Genomic DNA, 22,958 nt, shown 5'->3' with positions numbered 1-22,958 from the left:
TGAAATGCCTTAAAAAGTGCTTATAGACTTTAACTATATTTATTAAGGTCCCCAACTGGAATTTGCAGAGCAGAAGGTTTTGCCCCTAGGTTTGTTATTATCATGTTCTTGTTCTCTAAAAGTTTGCTCCAAGTAGATCAAGTGGGCAAGGGACTTTACATGGACTCCACTCAACTTCAAACACAGCTTCAGCCATTATGCAGAGTGATTGAAATTGAACACAACTAAGTAGTGACATTGGCTCACAGTAATACACCAAATATAAAAAATTGAAGCTTTTACAGAAGCAAGCAGTAAGAAAAATTATGAAGCTCAGAGAAGTAGATTTAAAATCTGGACTGCTATTTGATACCAAATCATCATCAACTCCAAGCATTGCAAGTGATAGATGAGTTTGGATGTCACAACTCCCAGAGTTTGCTCCAGATACATCCTCAATCAATTCATCTAATTCCATGGACATTGTCAATTACCTCTTGGTCCAATAAGGTAGATCATCTCCTTCTCCTCGTAGTAATTTCAACAATTTTCCTTCAACCGATCATTTTGGGTGCCTGTTTGAGGGACTGGAGAATAACGAAGATGAGCCTAAGAAGGACAATGACGATCAAGAAAGGTAGAGACCATCATCCATTGTCTGCAGTTCTATAAAATAAAGAACATGACAAATATTTTAAGTGATAAGATAATGTCTGCTACTCAGGCACTGCATCAATGTATACTTTATTGTTCTCATCAATCTCCCCACTGATGAGCATCCAAGATAGTAGAGTGAGAACTTTACTTTTCAACCATCGGCACAAGGGGCGAGCACCATAAACCTGCAAGTACCACGTTACCACGTTATCCATTTAGAGGTTTTAAATGAGAATCCCCAACTAGTCTTGCATTTTACTCACAAATTTTGACCTAAATTGCCCGTAAACCACAAAGGCTAATAATGATCCTGCCTGCTTCACTAGTATTAACAAGTAAACAATGCATTAATTTATATTAATCAGCAAACACACCAAAAACATCCCTTTACTATATACTTTGAACTAAGTTCGCCGAGTACGCAGAGACAGGCAGCACCCCATTTTTAAAGTTCAAGTGCGAGAGGAAAATGTTAAAATTTAAAGAACAGAACTGAAATTTATATCGATGGGATCCATACAGAAGGAAGAAAATCATGTGAAAATTAGAAAATCCGAAACTGAATGTGAAAATTGAGAAAATTGAAAATCTCAGAAAGCAACTCTGTAAACTGAAGAGTTCACAGCTCTTAAAGATCAACCGTTGGCCACCACAACCAACTGCCAGCAAAAATATCAGACTAAAATTACTCCCTAGACAGGTTCATGCAAAATATATGACAGACCATTGAAAATCTGAGAAAATGAAATTGTAAACTGAAAAGTCTTGCGCTTTTAATATTCATTGTTGGCCACCACAACCAAAACTCTGCAAAACATCAAACTCCTAGAATAACTTTCCACACAGGTTTATATGAGAGGGCATGGAAAATAGAAATAAGACCTTGAATAAAATCATTGTACATGAAGAACACCGAGCAAACATTATGAATGAAAAATACCAGGCATCAGAATAGAACATATAAATCGCAATTCTAGATTGTTTCAAAGGGAGGTAAGTCCAATTTAGTGAGGGAACCCTAACTCAACATTTCTTACGATGTGGAGACATGTGTCCAAGGAGTGGGTCATGTCCCCTGCAATAGGGAAAGGGAGGACTGGTGAAGGAGATGCAGTGTCAAGTTTATTAGGGTAGGGGGTACATCCCCTGGCAAGTTAGACTGAATAAAACAAGAAACAAAGTGATTACTTACAGGATCATAGGCTTCGTGAACAACAAGATCCAGAGCGGCATCTGTAAACCCTAAAGCAACACCTCTCTCTGCAAGACGAATTGCTACATCTTTCATCTGTAGTCTAGCAACTTTCTTGAGCTCATCATGAGAAAGAGGATCAAATACAACTATCTCATCAAGTCTATTCAATAACTCTGGCCTGAAATGTCTTCTAACCTGCAACAATATTCAAAGGCATGTCAAAGCACCGCAGCCAACTTCGTGATAAAATTATATGAAAAAGATACATACACAGAGTCCAGGAATGCGTGTGCATACTTCTTGCATGACATTCTCTCTTGCGGTTTTTATTGTTGTGTGGCCAGACAATGCAGCAAGCAAGTGCTCTGCTCTAAGGTTGGATGTCATGATAATGACTCTGTTTGAGAAACTAACAGTGCGACCTTGGCAGAAAATATGTAAGGAAACAAAACAACGGAAGCAAGGAACACAACTGACTGGCAGTATTTACAGAATAGACTGTTTACATGACTAAAACTGGGAGGACTATAACACAAGGCAGAGTCTCCCTTGCTCTTTTCAACATTCCTATAGTCTTCTCACAACACTAAATTTTTAGAAACAGTGCAGTGCTTTCTTTCCCTTGCCACAATTCAATTTTGATGAAAAAAAAAACCATCTGCATGAAAAACTGCCTATTAAACAGTTACCCCTCCTTCCTTTTAGCTGCAATATGGGCAGATTCTCTCATGATTTTTTCGGTTACATGCTCAATAGAAATTTGGAAGCAAGTCATATGTTTCTTTTAACCAGTGTGGGTCGGCCACGTCCACTACAAGCCTAGATTTGCAATAATGACAACTTAAATATTTAACATAAGGATATCCTGATAATAATTTCCAACCACATGGCAAAGTGACAAAACATGTGTTTAACACAAGGCAATCCTTAGTCTCATGGAAAAGCATTGGAGAGGTTACCTCACTTTCTATCAAAAATAGATATAAATGACAGTACCAATCCACAAAAGCGATGTTTGAAAGCATTTCTTCAACGAGTACAGCTGCAGAGTCTGAAAGACTGGCCTGCGTAGTTTAGCACTCCCACACATATTCCATGTTCCGACCAGCTTTCATAGTGCATGTGTTTACAAGGCGCTTGCAATTCTTGCGTGGATCATTGACAGATCTATGTTACTTTTGACACTGAGCCCAAGTAAAAAATTTAAAACGAGTTATACATAACACAAGAATAATACCTTTCACATTTTAGTTGATTCCATTTATCTCAATCAACTCATGCATAGCATACCTGTATAGAAAGTCACCAGTGGAAGCTATCCTTCCAGAAATCCATTCAGGAGCTATTTGTCCAAGGAGGTGCAACTGCTCCTCAACTTCACCTGCGAGTACAAAATATTAAGCATGAGATCAGATCACATAGCATGGCATTGAAATTGTTTCCTGCAAGACAATAGAAGAGAGATGTTCAAAGAGAGTTATTTACTTCTATCAGTAACATCCGTGTGATTTGATATTATTTTGTGAACAAGCTCCTGTCTTGTAAGAACTGAGCGTTTGCTTAAATGAAATATATCACGTATCATATTGAAGAGTCTAGGCAAGCATCCAATCATCTGCTGACGCATATTAGCAGCAGATACACCCGACTTGCACTCCTCTATCGTCTTCAACTCTTTTTCATAGACCTACAAAGTTACAAACAGTCTTTAGTACTCAAAGGGGAAAATTTTACTCAGAAGCTCAAAAAACTTTACAATTTCAAAGTGACCTGCAGTATGATCTCTGCTACAATATATTTTGACGTATAACATGCATTCAGTTTACAACACAGCATGCAACCAACCCAGAATCAGCCAGAGCAGATAAAGTATTAGCAACTACAAAGAACATCACAAAGAAAAGTCATTGCAATTTGACATGATATGCCAATGCAATTTCCAAGGCACTAACGAACATGGGGTAAAGCTTGGTCTGAAAAGCAATTTAATGTCATTGACTTGAATCAACTAATTATGAACAAAGTAAAACCACGAAAGATAATGACAAGAACTTACCTCTTGCAACACTGGCATTGGAATGGAGTCAATGATTTCCTGATCTGATTGAGACATTCCATCGATATGTATCTTGCAAGCCTCCTGAATATTGTTACTTGTCTTTTCAGCTGGCTCTGAAACATTCGATTCTCTACCAATGTCCAGCTTGCAAGGTTCAGCATTGCTTTTCTTAGGAGATCGTAAGCACAGTAGGCTTGTTTCAGAGCAATTCTTAGTTGTGTCAACTTGCAGTGTCTGGGATTCATCTACACCGAATCTGAATCGCTTTGAAGCATGCAAGGGTGGAGTATTAGGGAACCCTTTCACTGGAGTGTTCTCCAAGCTGAATGTTTTTCTATCATGCTGAGGATATGTAGAGTTTTGCATCACCTTCTCATTCTTCTTCGATATGGCAAATGGATTTGCAGCCCTCCTCAAAGGTGATGACTTAAATGAATCCACAGAGTTACCCCATTCACCGGATTTGGCAGGTGTAGAGAGTACAAGGGACTGTGGAGATTGAAAACCTTGAGTGAGGTCATTATCCAAATTGGCTTCCTCTGCCTTCCTTTTCAGAGGTGTTGAACGGGTTCCAGGCTGCTCACAAGCAAGAGGAGCGGAGGAATCTTTTTCTGATCTGTTAAAAGCTATTGCTCTTTTGACATTGGTATTGTTAGATCTCTTCACAGTGGGCTGAGAAAGACGAGAGGCCTCTGGAGAAGCAAAGCCTGGCGTTCCGGGAGACAAAACAGGAGGGGATGTAATGGGTGCAGCAGAAACTCCCGCAAATCGCAGAGATTTCTTACTGATAGGGCTCTTTATATTAGTTTTCAGTATGGATTTAACAATTGGTGTTTTGACAGCAGAGGACACATCAGAAACTGTTTTCAAAGCAACAGAACGACGAGTAACCCTTGGTGTTACAGGGGAGAAATAACCCTTTGATATAGGCGTGTTTGGATTCTCGGACTCTGACGCTGTTTTGCAAGGTGTGCGGGACACATCAGAAGTTGTTTTCAAGGCAACAGAACGACGAGTAACCTTTCAAATCTGGGACTTGCTCCGGCACAGGGAATGGTGGGTTCGCAGATGGTTCAGCTGTGAAGTTCCTCTGAGAAAACCGCCTCTGGAAATTTTTGGGTAAAAGTGAGGACATCATAGAGGGTTGAGGGTCTTCTTGATGAGGGGCAGGCGGATCAGAAGAAACACCTCTTGCTGGGGAAGGACTTTTACATATCACTGGAGGAAGTAGAGAGCAGCCTGGGGAGGTTAGCTGACATTTTCTATTGAAGGGCTCTGGCAGGATTGCCTCCGGAACATCATCTCCCTGAAATGCAATCGATGAAGCCCACCATGTACATACCCAGTTAAAACTCATAATATTGAAGGATTTTAAGGAATAATAATAATAATAATACAGGATAGCTGGAGCAGACTCACATTGGGATGAGCCTTGACGAATTCCATTAGACGGGTACGAAATGCTTTTCGCAAACCCAATGTATTGTTGGCTTTGGAGACCTTGCTCTTGCCACTTAGCACTGCATCATGCAAGACAATGATTTTCAATTCTGGTTTCATGCACAGCGTCTCCTCATCATGTGTCATGATCTTCTCCAGCAAAAGCCCTTCGGGCAAAATGTGCTTCATTTGTGCCACATGGTTATACATAAATCTCCTGCAACCAGAATTAGGGTTTACTATTAATTCCCAAACGGTGATGAAAATATCTTTTACTATGCCTGTGAAAATTTACCTTAAAAGTTTGAGCATTCATTCTATGACTACAATCGGCCAATCTTTAGATCCTGGACAGAGAAGAAGTTCTATGTCTACTAATGTTATCAAGCTCTATGCATTGTAGGTCTGAGAGGAGAACGGAAACCAGTCTCTGGTTTATACATACTTGTGGGTCATCGATTCAACTTGGGGGCAGATATTGCAGAAGCTACTGTTTCCCTTACGAAGCCGAAGCAATTTGATGGCAGACTCCATGGAATCGAAAAGCTCTGCCAGCATTTCATATCTATAACACCCACACATAAATGCGTGAGTTTATCAAACACCCAGAAAATCAGATTGTAGAAATATAGTGACAGATATATGCTTACTTGTCTGGAAGACTGAAATCTGTAGTCTTCGGAGCTTTGGGCGGGGCAGAAATGGATTTTTGACGCAGATTTCTTTTGGGACGAGCTGTGGAATCGTTTGAGCTCTGTAATAGTTTTCTGGTTTGATTTGCGACCTCCTTGACAAACATAGCAACTCCCCTGTTTTTAACTCTTGAAGAAGAGTTTTCACTGCATTTTTTCTCGGGCGTGGGAGCACCCAACAACAACGATGGAGTTCTGCCCGTGGCCTTCTCTGATCTTCCATCGATTTGTTTTTTGAGAGATTTGCTGATACGGACCGGCTTCTTGCAAGGGAACCCTAAAACTGCTTGATCCTTTTTCTGGTTAAGAGATCTTTGGGAGGAAGAGGAAGATGTGGATCTGCCCCTGCCCGTGCCTGTGCATGTGCCTTTCCCTCTGCCTGTGCCTTCCCCTTGCTGTCTCCTGCCTCCTGTACCGTCCATCGTTATCGCTGTTTCTTTGTTTCGCCGAGAAATCCACAGCGTCCTCAGTCAGGGAATGCCATGGCCTAAACATCGCTTGGAAATCGAAACAGGAAACGGAAACCCGGAAGTTCTAGGCACTGAGAATAAACAGAAGCCCGCAGAATATGGATGCCAGGTGTCAACCTGAGATTGAAAAGGACGACGAAAGTCTGTTTCAATAGGAAGGCCTATCGGCCTAAAAATCCTTTAGCTCTGAGGCGCAGCTCGGTGGCTCCCTATGGTTTCCATTTCAATTGGATCCAATTGATGATTTCTTGTTCTTTTGGCCATATACCCATAAATTTGCAGATGAGCACGTGGTCCTTACGTAACTGCAAGATTCCTCCAAACTATTGTTAGGAATGACAAATTTGGGGTTTTCTATTACCTTAGGTAAGTAGTAGCTTTGCATACAGGCCTACCATTGGGCCCCAAGAACTGGACCATTGTTGCCACCGTTTTGACCTCCAGAAGAATTTCTTGCCTTCGATGCTTTCCCTCGGACGATGTTTCAATAGGAGGGGGTCTTGCCCCACCCTCGGATTGCTCATGTGACTTACCAACAATACAAGTTGGTTGCAATCCCTAGACCTGACACTGGAGATGCAGATTGAGAATTCTATGCTGTGAAAATTGCATCGACAACCTACAAAACCCTCAATTCGACAACTCTCAATTTTCAAACTTTAGATCTTAAAATTAAATTATATATCTATGAAATACTCTTTTGAGCTGCTTCAAGTTTAAAGTAATATCAAACTCACTTGTCATTGCAGTTCTTCTTTGGAGGGAAAATATAATTTAAAGCTCCTCCTACGCCTGGGGAACTCTTACTTGGAGGCCTACAAAAGAAATTTTGGGATATTTTTTGTGGTACTTGGAATATCTTTTTTAGATCATTGCTTCATCTATTTAACACGTTTCTTTTTCTCAGGAAGTGAATTTGTCTTTTGGTTATTTTGCAGTGAAAAAGCTCTATTCCTTGAAGCTAGTAATGGTTTTGATATCTAAAGTACTGAGGGTTTTAAGTCAGTGTAATATAAGTACCTAGCATAACAGTTCCACCATTAAGCATGGCGAAAAAAATTGAGATACGGTTTTGAAATTTCCCATCATCAGCGAGACTTAGTGACGTCTCCTAGGCCACAATGCAAAACTGTCACTATTGAATCTTATTTGAAATTCTTTTACCAGTAAAAGAAATAAGTTTAGATCTTCATTAAGACATTATCTGGTTCTTTGCAGCTATCATGACTCATTCGTTGATCTAACCCTTTCCCTCAAACTCCCTTTAGATTTCAACTCTAGAACCCACTATGGCAAAATATCTTGCCTTATTATGTTGCTTTTATCATTGCTCCATGGAACACCCATCTGAGCAACTCTTGCTGGTAGTTACAAGCTTTCCATGGGAAAGATAAGGCTTGCAAGCTGTTAGGGTAAACTTGGTGAAAGGGTCAAAGTTGGTAGGTCAATAGTGGTGTTTTCAAGCATATGGTTTTGGTGGCTTGTGGTATTAGAGCCCATGGATTACATGTGATGAAGCCTTTAAAAGGCTTGAGGATTCTCCATTGTAATGTGCTTGAGTTGAACAAAGGGCTCACTTGGCTGGGTCGTGAGGTTGGTTGGCTTGTTTGCTAAGTCAAGGTATGGTTGTGCTTAAGCTATAAGATAATAATAGATCTATTATTAGGGTGGTTTTTCTCTGGTTGGGGTTTTCCAAGGTAAATCATGGCGTGTATGGTTTATGTGTGGTGTTGTTGTTAGAGTATTGTTTTTTATTTCTAATAGTGGTATCAGAGCCAAGGGATCACGCCCTGTTGAAGGAGGTGATGGTTGCAAATGTGACGACATTCTGTATTGAGGCTGAAACTAACATAGAGAAGCTCAATTAGGATTTGACCAGAATACAAGAAGCTTGTTGAGAAGAAATAGAGGTCCAGTAAGGTGAGATGCAACCACAAAAGTGAGAGCTGGTGAGGAGAGCACTTGGTGTGAGTAGGTGTGTAGTCATGAGACAATAGCAATATATAAGTGCTAGACAACAATAACAAAAGAAAAAATTACTTTGGAGATGAAATTTGTAAATTACATGTATATGGGCACATGACTATAAGACCTAGTTAGGTATGCGTACCCTTGTGGGAAAAGTCTTGAAGTATACCTAGGTGATTGGGGAGAAGAGCACATGGATTTCTCCAGTCAAGTATACCTAGGTGATTGGGGAGGAGTGTATGCGTATTTCTCTAGTCAAGTTTTAAAGTAGGGAATGTTAGGGTAAACTTGAGCGGGTGAAAGATTCAAAGTTGTTAGGTCCACAATGGTGGTTTCAAACACAAGATTTTGGTGGCCTGTTGTATATTTTTTCAACTTTAAACAAGAAAACTTTAATGATAATCATTTAAACATGCATATCATTGAACATTCAACATTGACATTGAAATTTCAAAATTTATCACCAAAAAACTGTTCATTGTTTACATATTAACATGAATCATGGTATGGGACAGATTTTGTCACACACAGCTGACTGAGATATACTAGCCAAGTTTCCTACAAACTGAGGAGTACGCTAAAAAATCCTAAAGTATTCTGAGTTCTCAAAGACTCAACATTTTAAACTTTATTTTATTGGGCTGCCTTGTATGTTTGGTGGGACAGCAGTGAAATATATGCTGCCAGCAGCCATAATTTATACTTTAATGTAGCCACAAGCCTTAAAAAAACCACAGAATTTATATGTTAATGTAATGATTCAATTTTTCAAAAATTAAAATATATATACTATGAACTGTTTTACTTTTTCTTGAACAAATTCTGAACCATTTAATTGGATTTTGTTGATCCATGGTGAAATTACATTGCAAGGGCAAGCAACACCATTGTTAGAGGGTAGATAATGAACTGGCTTGAATGTTGTGTAGATGATTGAGTTGAAATACATTCTCACTGAACGGTTTATATTGTAAAGAATAGCACAGAGCTATATTCAATGTATGGATGCATTTATGTAATGCCATTCATTAATGCAAAAAAAGATGAAGATTTTCTACGCTTTATTAATCTAATTGCAACTATTTCAGGTTAAAAGAATTGAAACGTATACTTCTCATATTATAGTATATAGTATATAAAATTAAAAATTTAACAAGTCTGGGCTGAGTAGAGGTAAGTTTGTGGCATTGTCATCTCTGTTTAGGGCTTCGGTTGGGTACAGGAGTCTGCATAGGGAGGCCGAGGTCTATTCCTTAGTGAACAGTGAGCTGTTTTGTGTAAACAGTGGCATGAATCAAGCCCTACAGCTCAGCGTTTGACAACAACGAGGAGGAGGGACTATGCCGCAGCTGTAGGAGGCAAATTGAGTGTATACAAGTGGATTGACAGTTGTGGCTCATGTTGCAGACAGTCCGAAACAGCAAGAAATTGTGACATTCATTCCGGCAAGCCTTTAAAAGAATCCAAAGAACCCAACCCGAAGAACCCGAAAAACCCAAGAATCCAAGAACCCATTAAAGGAAAAGAACCCGGTTCTTCTGGGAAGAACCTGTACCCGATTCCGGTACTTGGGTGCGGGAACCCGGGACGGGTTCGAGAACCCCACCCCCGGGTGCGGGAACCCGTGCAACATAGATTAGAACCCATGGATTACATGCAATGAAGCCTTTAAAAGGCTTGGGGATTATCGATTGTAATATGCTTGAGTTGAGAGGAGGGCTCACTTGGCCAGGCCATGATGTTGGCTAGCTGGGCTGCTTTTAAGTCAAGGCATGACTACATTTAAGTCGGAAGATATTAATTATTCTATTTACTAAACTGGTTTTTCCACAGTTGGGGTTTTCTAGGGTAAATGGTGTGCATGGTTTATGCGTGATATTGTTGCTATGTATGATTTCTATCATTATTTCTCTAGTACTGTTTTTTATTTCTAACGCAAGCAGGCAATAAATTTGTTCATGGAACACTCGCAATGCTGTTTTAACAAGAGAGGAATGATTCAAACATTAAGCAATGATCCTCCTCCGAATTTGAGATCTGAGCCTTTTCTACAGAGCATTATTTCTAGAAGTGCTTTAGAATCTGGGGAGTTCCCTACAGAAAATCCTCAAAAAACCTGCCATTCAGGAACAAAGAGAAATGTTTACATGGTTGCAGCACAGCTGAGGCAAGAGTCCATGTGGAGCATTAGCCCATTTTGAAAACCATTTGGCATGCAACAAAGCTCTGAGTGTACACTGCCTCAGATCCAAAAAAAGCCATGTATGAATGTAGTCAGAGACTTGCACATATACATGGGGTAAGATAATTTTATTTATATTTACGAGCGATCAAAATGGGTTGACAGTATTAGAGAGCACATCAAATTACAATAGTTATAGTAATATGAGAGTGTCAAGGCAACTACTGAGTGTAAAAAAAAGGACAATAAATGAAAGTAAAAATTACAGGTAATCTAAGAGCGTAAACCCTAACAGAAAGAAACCCCACTCTCTACTAAAGGTGGGAATAGATATACAGTTGGAAAAACAACCATTCCTGTCATTAGCAATAACTGTGAATGTACTAATCAATGCCTGATAATGTCCTCTGGTGAATGCCCGGGACTGAGAGGACCCCGTTGGGTAATTGTGAATACCCGGGATTGAGAGGATCCCCTTGGGTAATTGTGAGAGGGACCTGAGAACAGTCAACTGAAGCTCTCCTGACATTTGAAGCTGGAGAGAAAAATTTGGTGATGGGCTTGATCTGGACTGGGAGACATCCTCGCGCTGGAGCAAAATGGGGTAAAGTATGTGAACAAAATGGAACAAAGTACGTGCTAGGAAGACTGGGGTCTTTCAGGAGAGCAGAATTCCAGAAATGAAAGTTCTCTTGGGAACTTAGTTTTGACAGAACCTTGGGAGGCAAAGCCCCTCCAACATGCTCCATTGAGGAATAGCAATCTTAGGATTTCGACAGCTCATCAAAAGCAGAAAAAATATTATGCCATTGTCGCTTCCAAAGTTTATGCCCCAACCCAACAGTCATTCATCCTCTCTCTGCTGAATACTAAGTGCAGAAATAATTTGGACATGCATGGAAAATGATTAGCTTTGTTAGAGAAACTTGACAGTGGAGTTGAGGTTGTGTCAATAGTTATGGTTAACAGTTGTGGTTTTCAGTACCTGGTATTCGTGACTCATGGTATTACATGTAGTTGAAGCCATTAAAAAACATAAGGATTCTACATTGTATTGAGCCAGAGTTGAATGGTGAAAACTCAGGTTGTTGGCCAGCGTGGCTGTGTTTTAGGCTTTTAGCCAAGGACAATAATAGATCTATTGTTGGCTGGTTTTTCCCCAGTTGAGATTTTCCAGGGTAATTCATGGAGTACATGGTTTGAATGTCTTGTTGCTATGTGTGTGTTTATTGCACCGAGAGACACATTCTACAATCCAGTATGAGGGGATGTGTAAGTATGTCACGTCTCTAATAAAATAATAATAAAAAAATTTAATGTCGGCCCAAAACAAAAAATGAAAATAACCATATAGATTAAAAAAACTACAATTCAATTCAACACAAAATCGAAAATCATGCTCCAAAATCTTTTAATAATTGATTATTGGAGTTCAAATTTGAATCCAAACGTTTTGAGTCTAGAGCAAGATTTTAATATATCCTATGAATGTATTAAAATCTTTAAAGACAAAAAATTGTAATGTTTGAAAATATTAATTTGATGTTGTTTTATTATAAATTTTGTTATCATGCCATGTAAAAAACATCATTAAATCTAATATTAATCTTAAAAGATTAATCTTAAAAGATGACTATTAATATTATTATTATTATTAAATCTAATGTCAATATTATTATATTTAATAACTTTGGATTAATAATTTGAGGACAAGTTTGTGGTACGATGGATTTATGCTGGTTATATTTATTTCCCCTAATTTTCTCTGAAAGTATAACAAGTTTCACAGCAAAAGAGGAGATCACACGGTATATACCCCAGAAGAATTTGTCCAGCGTTACCATGCTTTGTCTTATTATTCTTGAGAGATTACTATCTTATGAAACATTCAGACACATTCTCCACATTGGAATTTATGTGTGCTCTAAACGAGATAAACAGATGGCAGTACCTTCATTTCACACAACATTTCCTGTCATGTATCCTGCTGTACTTTGTGTCTTGCTTGATTTTTGACGAGTGCAATGGTGAGGAAAAATTATCTTCGATTGTTTTCAGAAAACTGCTTGATATGTATACCGACGCCTTCTGTTTTGCCTTAATGATCTTCATAAATCTATACGAAGTCTTGGTCAATTATGATCAAAAGTATCTGCCTTGACTTAATCAACCTACGAAGCACCTTGTTTAATAAAAATAGTAGATTTCTGTAACCTCTAGCTCAAGACCCTTTGAAGCCTATTCAGCATACAAGTAGATTGTTTTATTGACGATGTTGAAGGTGCTGAGGTGAGAGCAAGGTTCCAATGGCCGAAGGAAATGCTTCTTCCCAGTATTTCATATTGCTTTGAAGTAAATGAAGTCTTTATATAGATTTTGAATCAGTAAAGAGTATGTCTTCGTAGAATTTGAAAGCTCTGAAGGTTAAGACCAAATTCAAGTGATTTTTTCTCTGAAATTTTGATAGTCGATATCTCTTTCGGTTAAAAAGTGAGAGAGAACTCTATAGGACTTCAAGTTAGCAGCACGAACAGAACTGATCATGTTATGATGAAAAGTACCACATTAATTGTCTCTTCTTATGCACGTATCAGTGTGTACTAGTATTTGTCCAAATTGATTCCATAAACATAATATGGATCGTAGTTGGGTGGTCTTTGAATCTAGGCACACTGCAAAATGCCAAAATGTATTATATGCACACATTCTTTTTAAGTTGCTTGAGAAGAGTGCTTTACAAAGATAAACCATTGTTGAAATCAACTATAAATGTATAAATGAATGCCAAATTCAGTGTAAATCAAATTGAAAAAAAATGTTAAAATTTTCCTTATTTGTGTTGTTGTATCTATATATATTAATAGATATTCAATATTCTTTTCTTAAATTTATATTAATAGATATTCAATATTCTTTTCTTAAATTTTAATTTTTATATATCAAGTACTATGTTTTTTTTTTTTCCTTTTTTATATGGACATCAAACATAAAGGTGTAATATGTATATTAGATTTGTTATATTTTTAAATTAAAAAAATAATAATTATAATATATTTTCTTTTTTTATATGGACATCAAACATAAAGGTGTAATATGTATATTAGATTTGTTATATTTTTAAATTAAAAAAATAATAATTATAATATATTGAATTAGGTATGAACATTACACATTTTCCTCATAAAATAACTGTAAAATGCACCTTACTTCTGTCCAACCAATACAGGTTTATGATATTATAACATGAACGAGTTATTCTTCAAAGTTTCAGCTCCTTCCTTTTAAGTCACCAAAATGTAAAAAAAATAGGACATACCAATGCTATCCCATGTGCATTCTTTGTATGTAACATGATCAAAGAGTTAAGGTTTCATATATAGCTGAGTATTTATATTTTGAGTTTCTTGCACATGAAAATGTTGAGGATATCAAAATTTGGTCAGAGGCTATTTTGTCAATGTTAAAATCTAGTATAATTTATGTGATTAAAATTTAACCTAATTTATGTGATTATTTTGTTTTTGGCATTGTTATTTCTTTTTCAAATTTTAAGTTAATTTTGAAATTTTGTACAATTAGTAATGTGAACAAATAAAAATCTATCAATCATCTTAATTCTCATCAACATCATGTACACTCAACCATGTTGGTTCTATTAGTAACATTGAAATATTAAAACTTTGGAGTGTGGTTTCTACGATGAATTTGTTCTTAAGTATGCCATTTTTTCTTCACCTTTTAGGCTGATAGTAAATTTTGTATGGTTAATAATTTGAGAAAGTAATATCATCAATTTTTTTAATTCTTATTGACATTTTATATACTCAACCATGTTAATTTTACTACTAACATTAAAAATTATTATTCCATTGTTAATTCCTAGGGATGATGTATTGTTTTTACATATACTATTTGTATGTCCATTCGATTTGAATTAAGAACTACTTTTAATAAACCATATGATTTCAATTTTATTACCAATCTTATCCATCACAAAGCATCCTTCTTTTTAATGTTTCCTTTCGCATGTTTCTATAGACATATGTCTTGAGCTACAAATTTTTATGCCAATCCTAATGTGGTTTTGGACTTATATGTCAAGTTCAATATTTACCAGCATAGCGGAACAAATGGCTATGATTTTAAATATAAAAAATTGTAATTTAGATTGTTTGAGTATTTGGTTATTGTGGTTTTCCATATATAAAATATAGAAATGAAAAGTATGGTTCTACAAGAAGCATTATATGGTATGTTTGTGGAGATTATTTGTTCTAAACCTATTCAATATATCTTTTATTTTATAATATAGAAATGAAAAGTATGGTTTTACCAGAAGCATTATAGGGCATGTTTGTGAAGACAATTTGTTCTAAACCTATTCAATATTTCTATAAAGCATTTTGTTTTATCTAATTACTTTATAGAAATGAAAAGTATGGTTTTATAAGAAGTATTATAGGGCATGTTTGTGAAGATGATTTGTTCTAAACCTATTCAATATTTCTATAAAGCATTTTGTTTTATCTAATTACTTCATTGCTTGTATGAATTTAAATTGTTTCAAATTATCTTGCCATAGATGTGTTGGAAAATGTGACTCACAATTAGGAGGCATGAAATATCATCTAAGATGAGGAAATTTATCTAGATTTTTCCTAAGATAACAACATCTATACCACTAAACAATTGTGTTTGATTATGTTCAATGTCTCTTAATTATTTAGCAACTGTTTTTTAACATTCATGCTCCCACTCCGTCTCTATTCCCTTCCAGATGAATACTGGGACGAAAGAATACTCAAAGGCATTGGAGATAGAGTGGGAGAATACATCAGAACAGCTGAAGAAACCAAAATGCGTAAGTACATATCCTATGCACGAATTTGTGTTTTCATTCGCTTGAATGAAGCTCTGCCAGAATCAATCACTCTCTCCCATAGAGACGAAGAATGGTCCCAGCCGCTGGATTATGAGCATGTTCCCTTTAGATGCAGAAGATGCCATGCTTTAGGACATCTCTTCAGGGACTGCCCTCTCAATGTCAATGACTATACCCATGCACCTTCTGAAAATCAATCTCAGGATGGTTTCACCAAAGTTACACACAGAAAACGCATGCATAAGAAGCCTCAAAATGGTCCTAAACCTAAGCCCAACAAGCCCTTCAATGCCGCATCCAAGAACAGCTTTGACATACTCGCCCAGACCTGCGGCCAAAAGACTTCAAGAAGAGAGGACGGAAGACATATCTTCAGCGAACCATCGAAGTAGGAAAAATCCTGGTTGATTCAGGTAGATATGCAAAGCTAACGAAATACTACAGTCCCTCCACCAGTAGTTGATAAATGAAGCTCGCATCCTGGAATCTAAGAGGGCTTAATAGCCCCGGAAAACTACGAATGTTGAAGAACATGATAAAATTGGAAAAGCCTCAGATGTGCTTTCTCCAGGAAACAAAATGCAACAGTGCTACCCTAGAAGAAATACTCTCCAAGGCTTGGCCAGGATGCAGATCCGTATCTGTAGACGCTATGGGGGCCTCAGGGGGGTTAGCTATAGTTTGGAACTCCCAAGCGGTTGCTCTCAAGGACTTTCATGCCTCTCATCATTTCATTCAAGCAGCCTTCCACATCCTGGGAACCAACATTCATGGCAACCTAACCAACGTCTACTTTCCGCAAGACACAGGCAGCAAAATCAGGCTCCTCGACACAATTGAAGCCCTCAGCAACAACAGAAGCCACCCACTATGGATAATGGCAGGGGATTTCAATATGATTACTAATAGCGAGGAAAAGCTTGGCGGAAGACACAGATTGGAGCCGGACGCAGCACGCTTCAAAGACTTCATCCAAGCAACTTCCCTCATCGACATGCCATTCTGCAATGGAACCTTCACTTGGAGCAATCGCAGAGCTGGTAACTCCCGTATTGCCTCCAAACTGGACCGATTTCTTATTTCTGATAACTCAGTGCACCTCGGCGGCGACCTCTCTGCGGAAATTCTTGCCCACTCGGGATCGGATCATTGGCCTATAGCTCTGCAATGGAGAAGACCCGGAGATCAGACAAAGAGACCATTCCGATTCGAAAGTTTCTGGCTATCTCATCCTGCATTCAAGGACTTCGTCAAAACGACCTGGGCCTCATTTGTCCCACCGGACGGCGCTCGGATGTATCAATTTCAACAGAAGTTGAGATTCCTCAAAAATCAACTCAAAAGGTGGAACCGGGAAACCTTTGGAAATATCTTCAAGGCGCAACAAGAGCTGCAACAAGAAATGAAGAATCTCCAACAAAAAGTAATTACAGAGGGACACTCGGAGACCACCCTGGAACAAGAACGACTCATCAACAGTCAAATGGAAACCAGAAGGAAACAGGAGGAAATTTACTGGAGACAAAAATCAAGGGTCAGGTGGCTGAAAGAAGGGGAGCGCAACACAAAGTTTTTTCATAGAACTACGGTGCAGAGAAGAATACACAATTCCATCCCCTTCATCCAAAAACCGACAGGGGAAAGAGTAGAATCGCATGAAGAAATTGAAGAAGCACTCCTGAATCATTTCCAACTTGTCCATAAGGAACCAGCAAATGATAGGCAACCGGCAATTGAAAAAATAATCAGCAATGTGCCTAAACTCATAACGGAGGATCACAACCAACTTCTCATGAGTCCCATTCTTCCCCAGGAGGTTGACGAAGCAATGAAGCAGCTCAAAGAAGGTAAAGCCCCAGGCCCGGACGGATTTACCTCCACTTTCTTCCATGCTTTCTGGGACTTGATCAAACAAGAGGTGTGGCAAATTGTTGAGGAATCCAGAACCACAAGATGGCTCCTCCCCTCCCTCAACTCCACTTTTATCGCCCTCATCCCCAAAGAGGAGAACTCCATCACCCCTGACAAGTTCAGGCCCATTGCCCTGTGCAATGTCATTTACAAAGTCATAACCAAAGTCATCGCCAACAGATTGAAGCCCCTCCTTCCTATGCTAATCTCGCCGGAACAGTCAGGGTACGTGGAAGGACGACAAATAATGGATGGCATCCTCCTCACGCATGAGATCATCCATTCCCTCAAGCACTCAAAGCAGGCAGGTATGATTCTCAAATTGGATCTCTCAAAAGCCTTTGATAAGCTTAGTTGGTCTTACATTCAGCAGATGTTAAAAGCCTTTGGATTTGACATTATGTGGATCCGTTGGATCATGAACCTCATAACCTCCTCGCACTTTTCCATCCTGATAAATGGTATCCCTTCCCGCCCCTTCAAGCCTTCGCGTGGTATAAGGCAAGGTGATCCCTTATCCCCCTTCCTCTTTGTGCTGATGGCGGAGGGTCTTGGTAGACACATAAAGCATGCTCTCCACTCGCGTCAGCTCAAGGGCATCTCGATCCACCAAACCCCTGCTTCTTCTCATCAACAATTTGTTGATGACACTATGCTCTATGGTTATCCCTCTGCCCAGGAAGCAGCTCAATTCAAATCCCTCCTCAACGATTTCGCTGAGGCCTCTGGAACCCAAGTCAATGCTTCCAAATCGCAGATTTTTTTCTTTCACACCCCGCCTCAGGTCAAATCTGCCATTACTCGCATTTTGGGCATCCCTGCAGCAACGCTGCCCTCCAAGTATCTTGGCGCTCCCCTCACTGCCTCTGCCTTAAAACAGCCAGCTTGGAACATCCTTCTTGAAAAGCTTGAATCCCGCCTCAACCTCTGGACCTACAGATCTCTCAACCTAGCCAGCAGGGTAGTGCTTATTAAATCCGTCCTTCAATCCATGCCACTCTATCTTTTTTCAGTTCTTGCAGCTCCTAAGTGGGTCATAAAAAGAATCAGAAACCTTCAGCGCGATTTTCTCTGGGGCAGCTCAGCCACAAACCGCAAATGGGCTCTGGTTAAATGGTCCACTGTTTGCTTGCCCAAAGGCAATGGTGGCATTGGCCTTCGGGATCCAGAACTTAGTAATGCTATCATGAATGCCAAGATCTGGTGGCAATGGATGACGAACCCGGAAAAGCCTTGGGTCAAAATCTGGACGGCCAAGTATGCCAACCACAGGCCTCCAGAAGAACTCATTAGGTTCACGCCCACTGAGAAAGGGTCCTCAATTTGGAATGCTGCCAAGCAGCACTATCAATTAATCCAACAGCACAGCTTTTGGGAGATTAGGAATGGGCAATTAGCAAGATTTTGGTCTGATGCCTGGAATCAAATGCCCAGGCTAACCAGCACCCTCCCGCCAACTCTTATACCAATAAGACAGGAGCAGCTACGGGAAAAAATTCATCTCTTCTGGACACAGGAAGGGGAGCAGGGATACAGGAATTGGAAACAAGGTAATCAAATTCTCACTTACGCCAACAGCAAAGAAGTGGAGGACCTTGAGGAAGAATTAAGGAAACGAAGAATTCGATATCATGAGGGCCTTGACATTCTCAGATGGGGGTATAAACCCAAAGGAACCTACACCGCAGCCGAAGCCTACAAGCTGGTTAGTAACCCTCCTCCTACTACAGATTCTCTATGGAGCAATCTATGGGATATAGGAGCTTGGCCCAAAATCTCCCACTTCCTCTGGCTAGTAGGGCACAGAAAAATCCTCACCTGGGACAAACTCAGAAGAAGAGGCTTTCAAGGCCCTTCCCTGTGCCATAACTGCTTTCAACATGAAGAAACCCTCCAGCACCTTCTAGCTTCCTGCCCTCTAGCCAACCAGATATGGGAAAAAATAAGTTTCAGATGTCAAAAACGATGCAAAGCAGACGACGACATCATCAGCACTCTAAGGCTGTGGCCAAAAAGTCCCTACAACTGTGAGCTCCTCAACCACTTATGGAGAATTATCCCAGGCATAGCCCTTTGGAACATCTGGAAGGAAAGGAATAAGCGCATCTTCAAAAGCGCAAGTTCCCGCTTTGAGGAAATCTGGCACAGAATTCAGGAAAATCTTCAGGAAACCATAATGCTCAGAACTTGGTCGAAGGAAGATTACCCCTCTGCTGACAATGAACGAAACATCTTCAACAATTGGCAGTTACAATTGCCACAAGCAGACAACAAGCAGCGATCTTCCAGCAGCACCAGAGCAGCAGATAGCTGCTGGAAACCTCCCCCCAACAACTCCTTCAAACTCAACTTTGATGGAGCGTCTAAAGGAAATCCGGGGGAGGCGGGATTTGGAGGAATTCTAAGGAACCATACAGGCACTACCTTGCAAGTCTACTTTGGAAATATGGGGTGGGACACTAACAATTCGGCCGAGCTAGAGGGCCTATGGCAAGGTCTCCTACTAGCGGATCAGCTCAATCTCCAGCCCCTGATCGTGGAAGGGGACTCCCAATTGCTCATCAACATTGCTACACACCTACAGAATGGATCCCAAGCCAGGAAAATCGCCCCAAGTTGGAGACTAGAAGCCAGGCTAAATATCATGGAGCAATTTCTCAGAAATAACAAAGCCATTTCTTTCAATCACACACGGAGAGAAGGCAACAAGATTGCGGATCTATTAGCCAATGTTGGGGTTGAAAACAACCAGGTCATCTGCTCAGGATCCTTGGCCATCATTCAAAACCAACAACAAGCACAGGAACTCAACTGCCTCATCCAAAAAGATGCAGGCCACCCGGATGCGGGTGAAGGTACAGATAGTATGGCAAGGCCACATGGCCAGCGAGAGCTGCCACGAGCCAGCCCGTGGAGGGACGAGGCACATCACGCCGGTGGAATAAATGAGGGAGCTCCTGCTCCAGTTCGTAATTGAATTAATGTTGGCAGCCGGTGAGAGAAGAGCGCATTCATGGCGCTCAGGTTCCAAGAGAGAGCCATGGATATTAAGGCTGGAGCAAGGCTGTTGCTGCGACATTCTTGGCAAGACCAGTTCGAGGTGCAGGAGTGCTGGAACATTCTCTGCCCTCTGGAGACTCTGGAGATTGGGAATTGGATCAGTGAAGCGGAAATTCTGGTCAGTTCCTCCGTCCATATGGCCAGAACAAGAGAAAGACAACCATGTCGAAGAGGGCCTGGTCGTGGGGCACCTTCTCGCCCTCCCGCAGCGGCAGAAGCGCATCACCATTGTTGTTGTTGCTACTGTTTTCGCAGAGTCGGAATTCCCCACCTGCAAGTATCTCAGTTCATGGACACCTCCGTCCCGAATGAGGGACCGCCAGGGCCGCCTGCGCTTCCAGCATTTGGCACAGCCGTTTTTAAGTTGGGAAATCTTAATGCCCATATTTCAATCCTCTTTGCCAGAGACGCAGAGAAGGACCATGATGGAGCAAGCAGCAGAGAATTACCCTCTGCGAATCAGTTGGACAAGGTCGAGGAACAAGCAATCGATGCAAAAGGAAAGGCGCCCATCCATATTCAGACGCAGGAGGCGTCGACGTCCAGAGCGGGAGCGGAAGAGGTCCAGGCAGACCCCCAGGAGGGCTTTGGGTACCCGGTCGTGGAGATGGAGCCGGAAGAATTGGAACCAGAAGAATAGCGCCACCATCCATCCTCCTTTCAGGTCCTGTTTTGTGGTCTTCTGTCTCGGTCGCTTGGTCCTGTTTTGTGGTCCTCTGTCTTGGTCGCTTATTATGAATGGGTCTGGTAATCTTTATGTAGGTCCTCCTCTGTTTTCAATTATGTCACTTAGTTTATTATGGAAGTCTGCTAATATCCAAGGTCGCCCCTGCGTGGGTAGTGTTTATTATGGAAGTCTGCTAATATCCAAGGTCGCCCCTGCGTGGGTAGTGTTTTTGAGTCTCAGCCCCTGCGTGGGCAATGTCAAAGCTAAACATTGACTTTTGATGAGGTTTTGGGGCATCCAAAGCACAATGCAAGCAAATGTCAGCTGCTATACCACAGAGCCATCGCTGGCCTTGGAAAACTTGTTTCACTGCATGTAATTTCTCTTTGTATATAATATAATTTCCTAGAGTAGTCTTACTGAGAAAAAAAAAACATTCATGCTCCCACAAGAGAGAAACTTCATTAAGTTTAACCAATTGCAGGTGAAAGTACTCTTTAGAAATTGGATATAAGCATTTTTCCATGAGTGAAGGTAGTATGTAATAATTCAACGCTATATCAACAATGAAATTGTAAAGTGTATCATAGAAGTACTAAAACACATAGAGGGTAAAATGTTAAAAGGATAAAGTATCATTAATTGCATCGTTGTGTCCCATACCAACCACTAAATCACAACTTGATGAAGAAAAAAATGCGAGTTAAACTATGTTTATATTGTTTTAACATGTATTGTCTTTTTGACATATTTAACTTCTTTCACACAAACATAAGTGCTCTACACCCACTAGTGTTGATTTCTGGTAGCATCGAATGTGCTCTTAGCCTCAAAATTTGCAAAGGCTAGGACACGTGTATTCCACAATACCCAAATATCGTTTTGGGAAATTCCACTTGGAGACAGTTTTATTAAAATAATTAATTATTTTTAATGGAGGTCTAAATCTAAACTCAGGGAATTATAATAATTAAAGGGTATTAATCTAACTGTGGGTGAAACTTCTAGAAGAAGATGAGGGTCAAGCCAAAATCATCTGAGCCATTGATTATAATCTAATTCGGGTGGCTAGTTCTCATTAGAAGGATTATAATAGGAGGCTTGATGGGCATTTGGAAAACACATTGAGTGGAGATCAAAAGATTGAATTTCTGAAGCACAACAGTTGCCGGAAGAGGAATTTGAAGTGATCTTTTGCAGTGAGAGGCAGGGATAGTATCATGAGGGAAGTTTTCTTGGGATGGAGAGTATAAGGAAGAGAGGGCAAAACAACGTCCAGAGAGGCTGACACTCGGTCACGCAGAGCTACGCTGTGGCAACGCATAGCTTGAGAGGGAGATCAAATCCCTGCTAAGGAAATCAAGTTTCAGAAGACGGAAGTCGGGGTGTGAGACCGGGAGGCTAAGAGCTGAAGTTTCCAGCCAATAGAGGATCAGAAAGAGCGGCAACACAGTCCTATTAGAGGTGACGCAAAGACTGCATGGGGTTGACACAATTTTGTGCAAAGGCTGACGCATAAGGGACACAAAGGCTCATTTCTAGTGAGATTAGTGCTGATTTTTCCAGTGACAGGGTGAGATCATCTAACTATTTGTTTTGCCCAATTTATCTCTGTATCGGATAGCCAGTTGGGCATCCAATGAATTGTACTCAAAATTACTACTGCTTAATAAAACACACCCTTAGTTGCTGCACCGGTTTTCCCACACTGGGTTTTTTCTGGGGACATTTGTCAAAAATAACGATGTAATGTGTTGTGTATTTCTTTCTTTCTTAGTTTCTTGTTTCCGCTTATA

General features: G+C 40.1%; 1 pseudogene; it reads right to left on the bottom strand.

The window, feature by feature from the left end:
- Nucleotides 1-2,928: 2,928 nt before the first annotated feature.
- LOC149171155 (CDT1-like protein a, chloroplastic) lies at nucleotides 2,929-6,502 on the bottom strand (annotated as a pseudogene).
- Nucleotides 6,503-22,958: the final 16,456 nt, after the last annotated feature.

This window comes from Pinus tabuliformis, chromosome 4_2 (assembly GCF_031772625.1).
Source record: "Pinus tabuliformis cultivar Carrire ecotype Pingquan chromosome 4_2, CPIR1, whole genome shotgun sequence".
Taxonomy (NCBI): Eukaryota; Viridiplantae; Streptophyta; class Pinopsida; order Pinales; family Pinaceae; genus Pinus; species Pinus tabuliformis.
The sequence above is the reverse complement of the archived record's forward strand: the minus strand, read 5'-3'. Positions and strand labels throughout refer to the sequence as shown.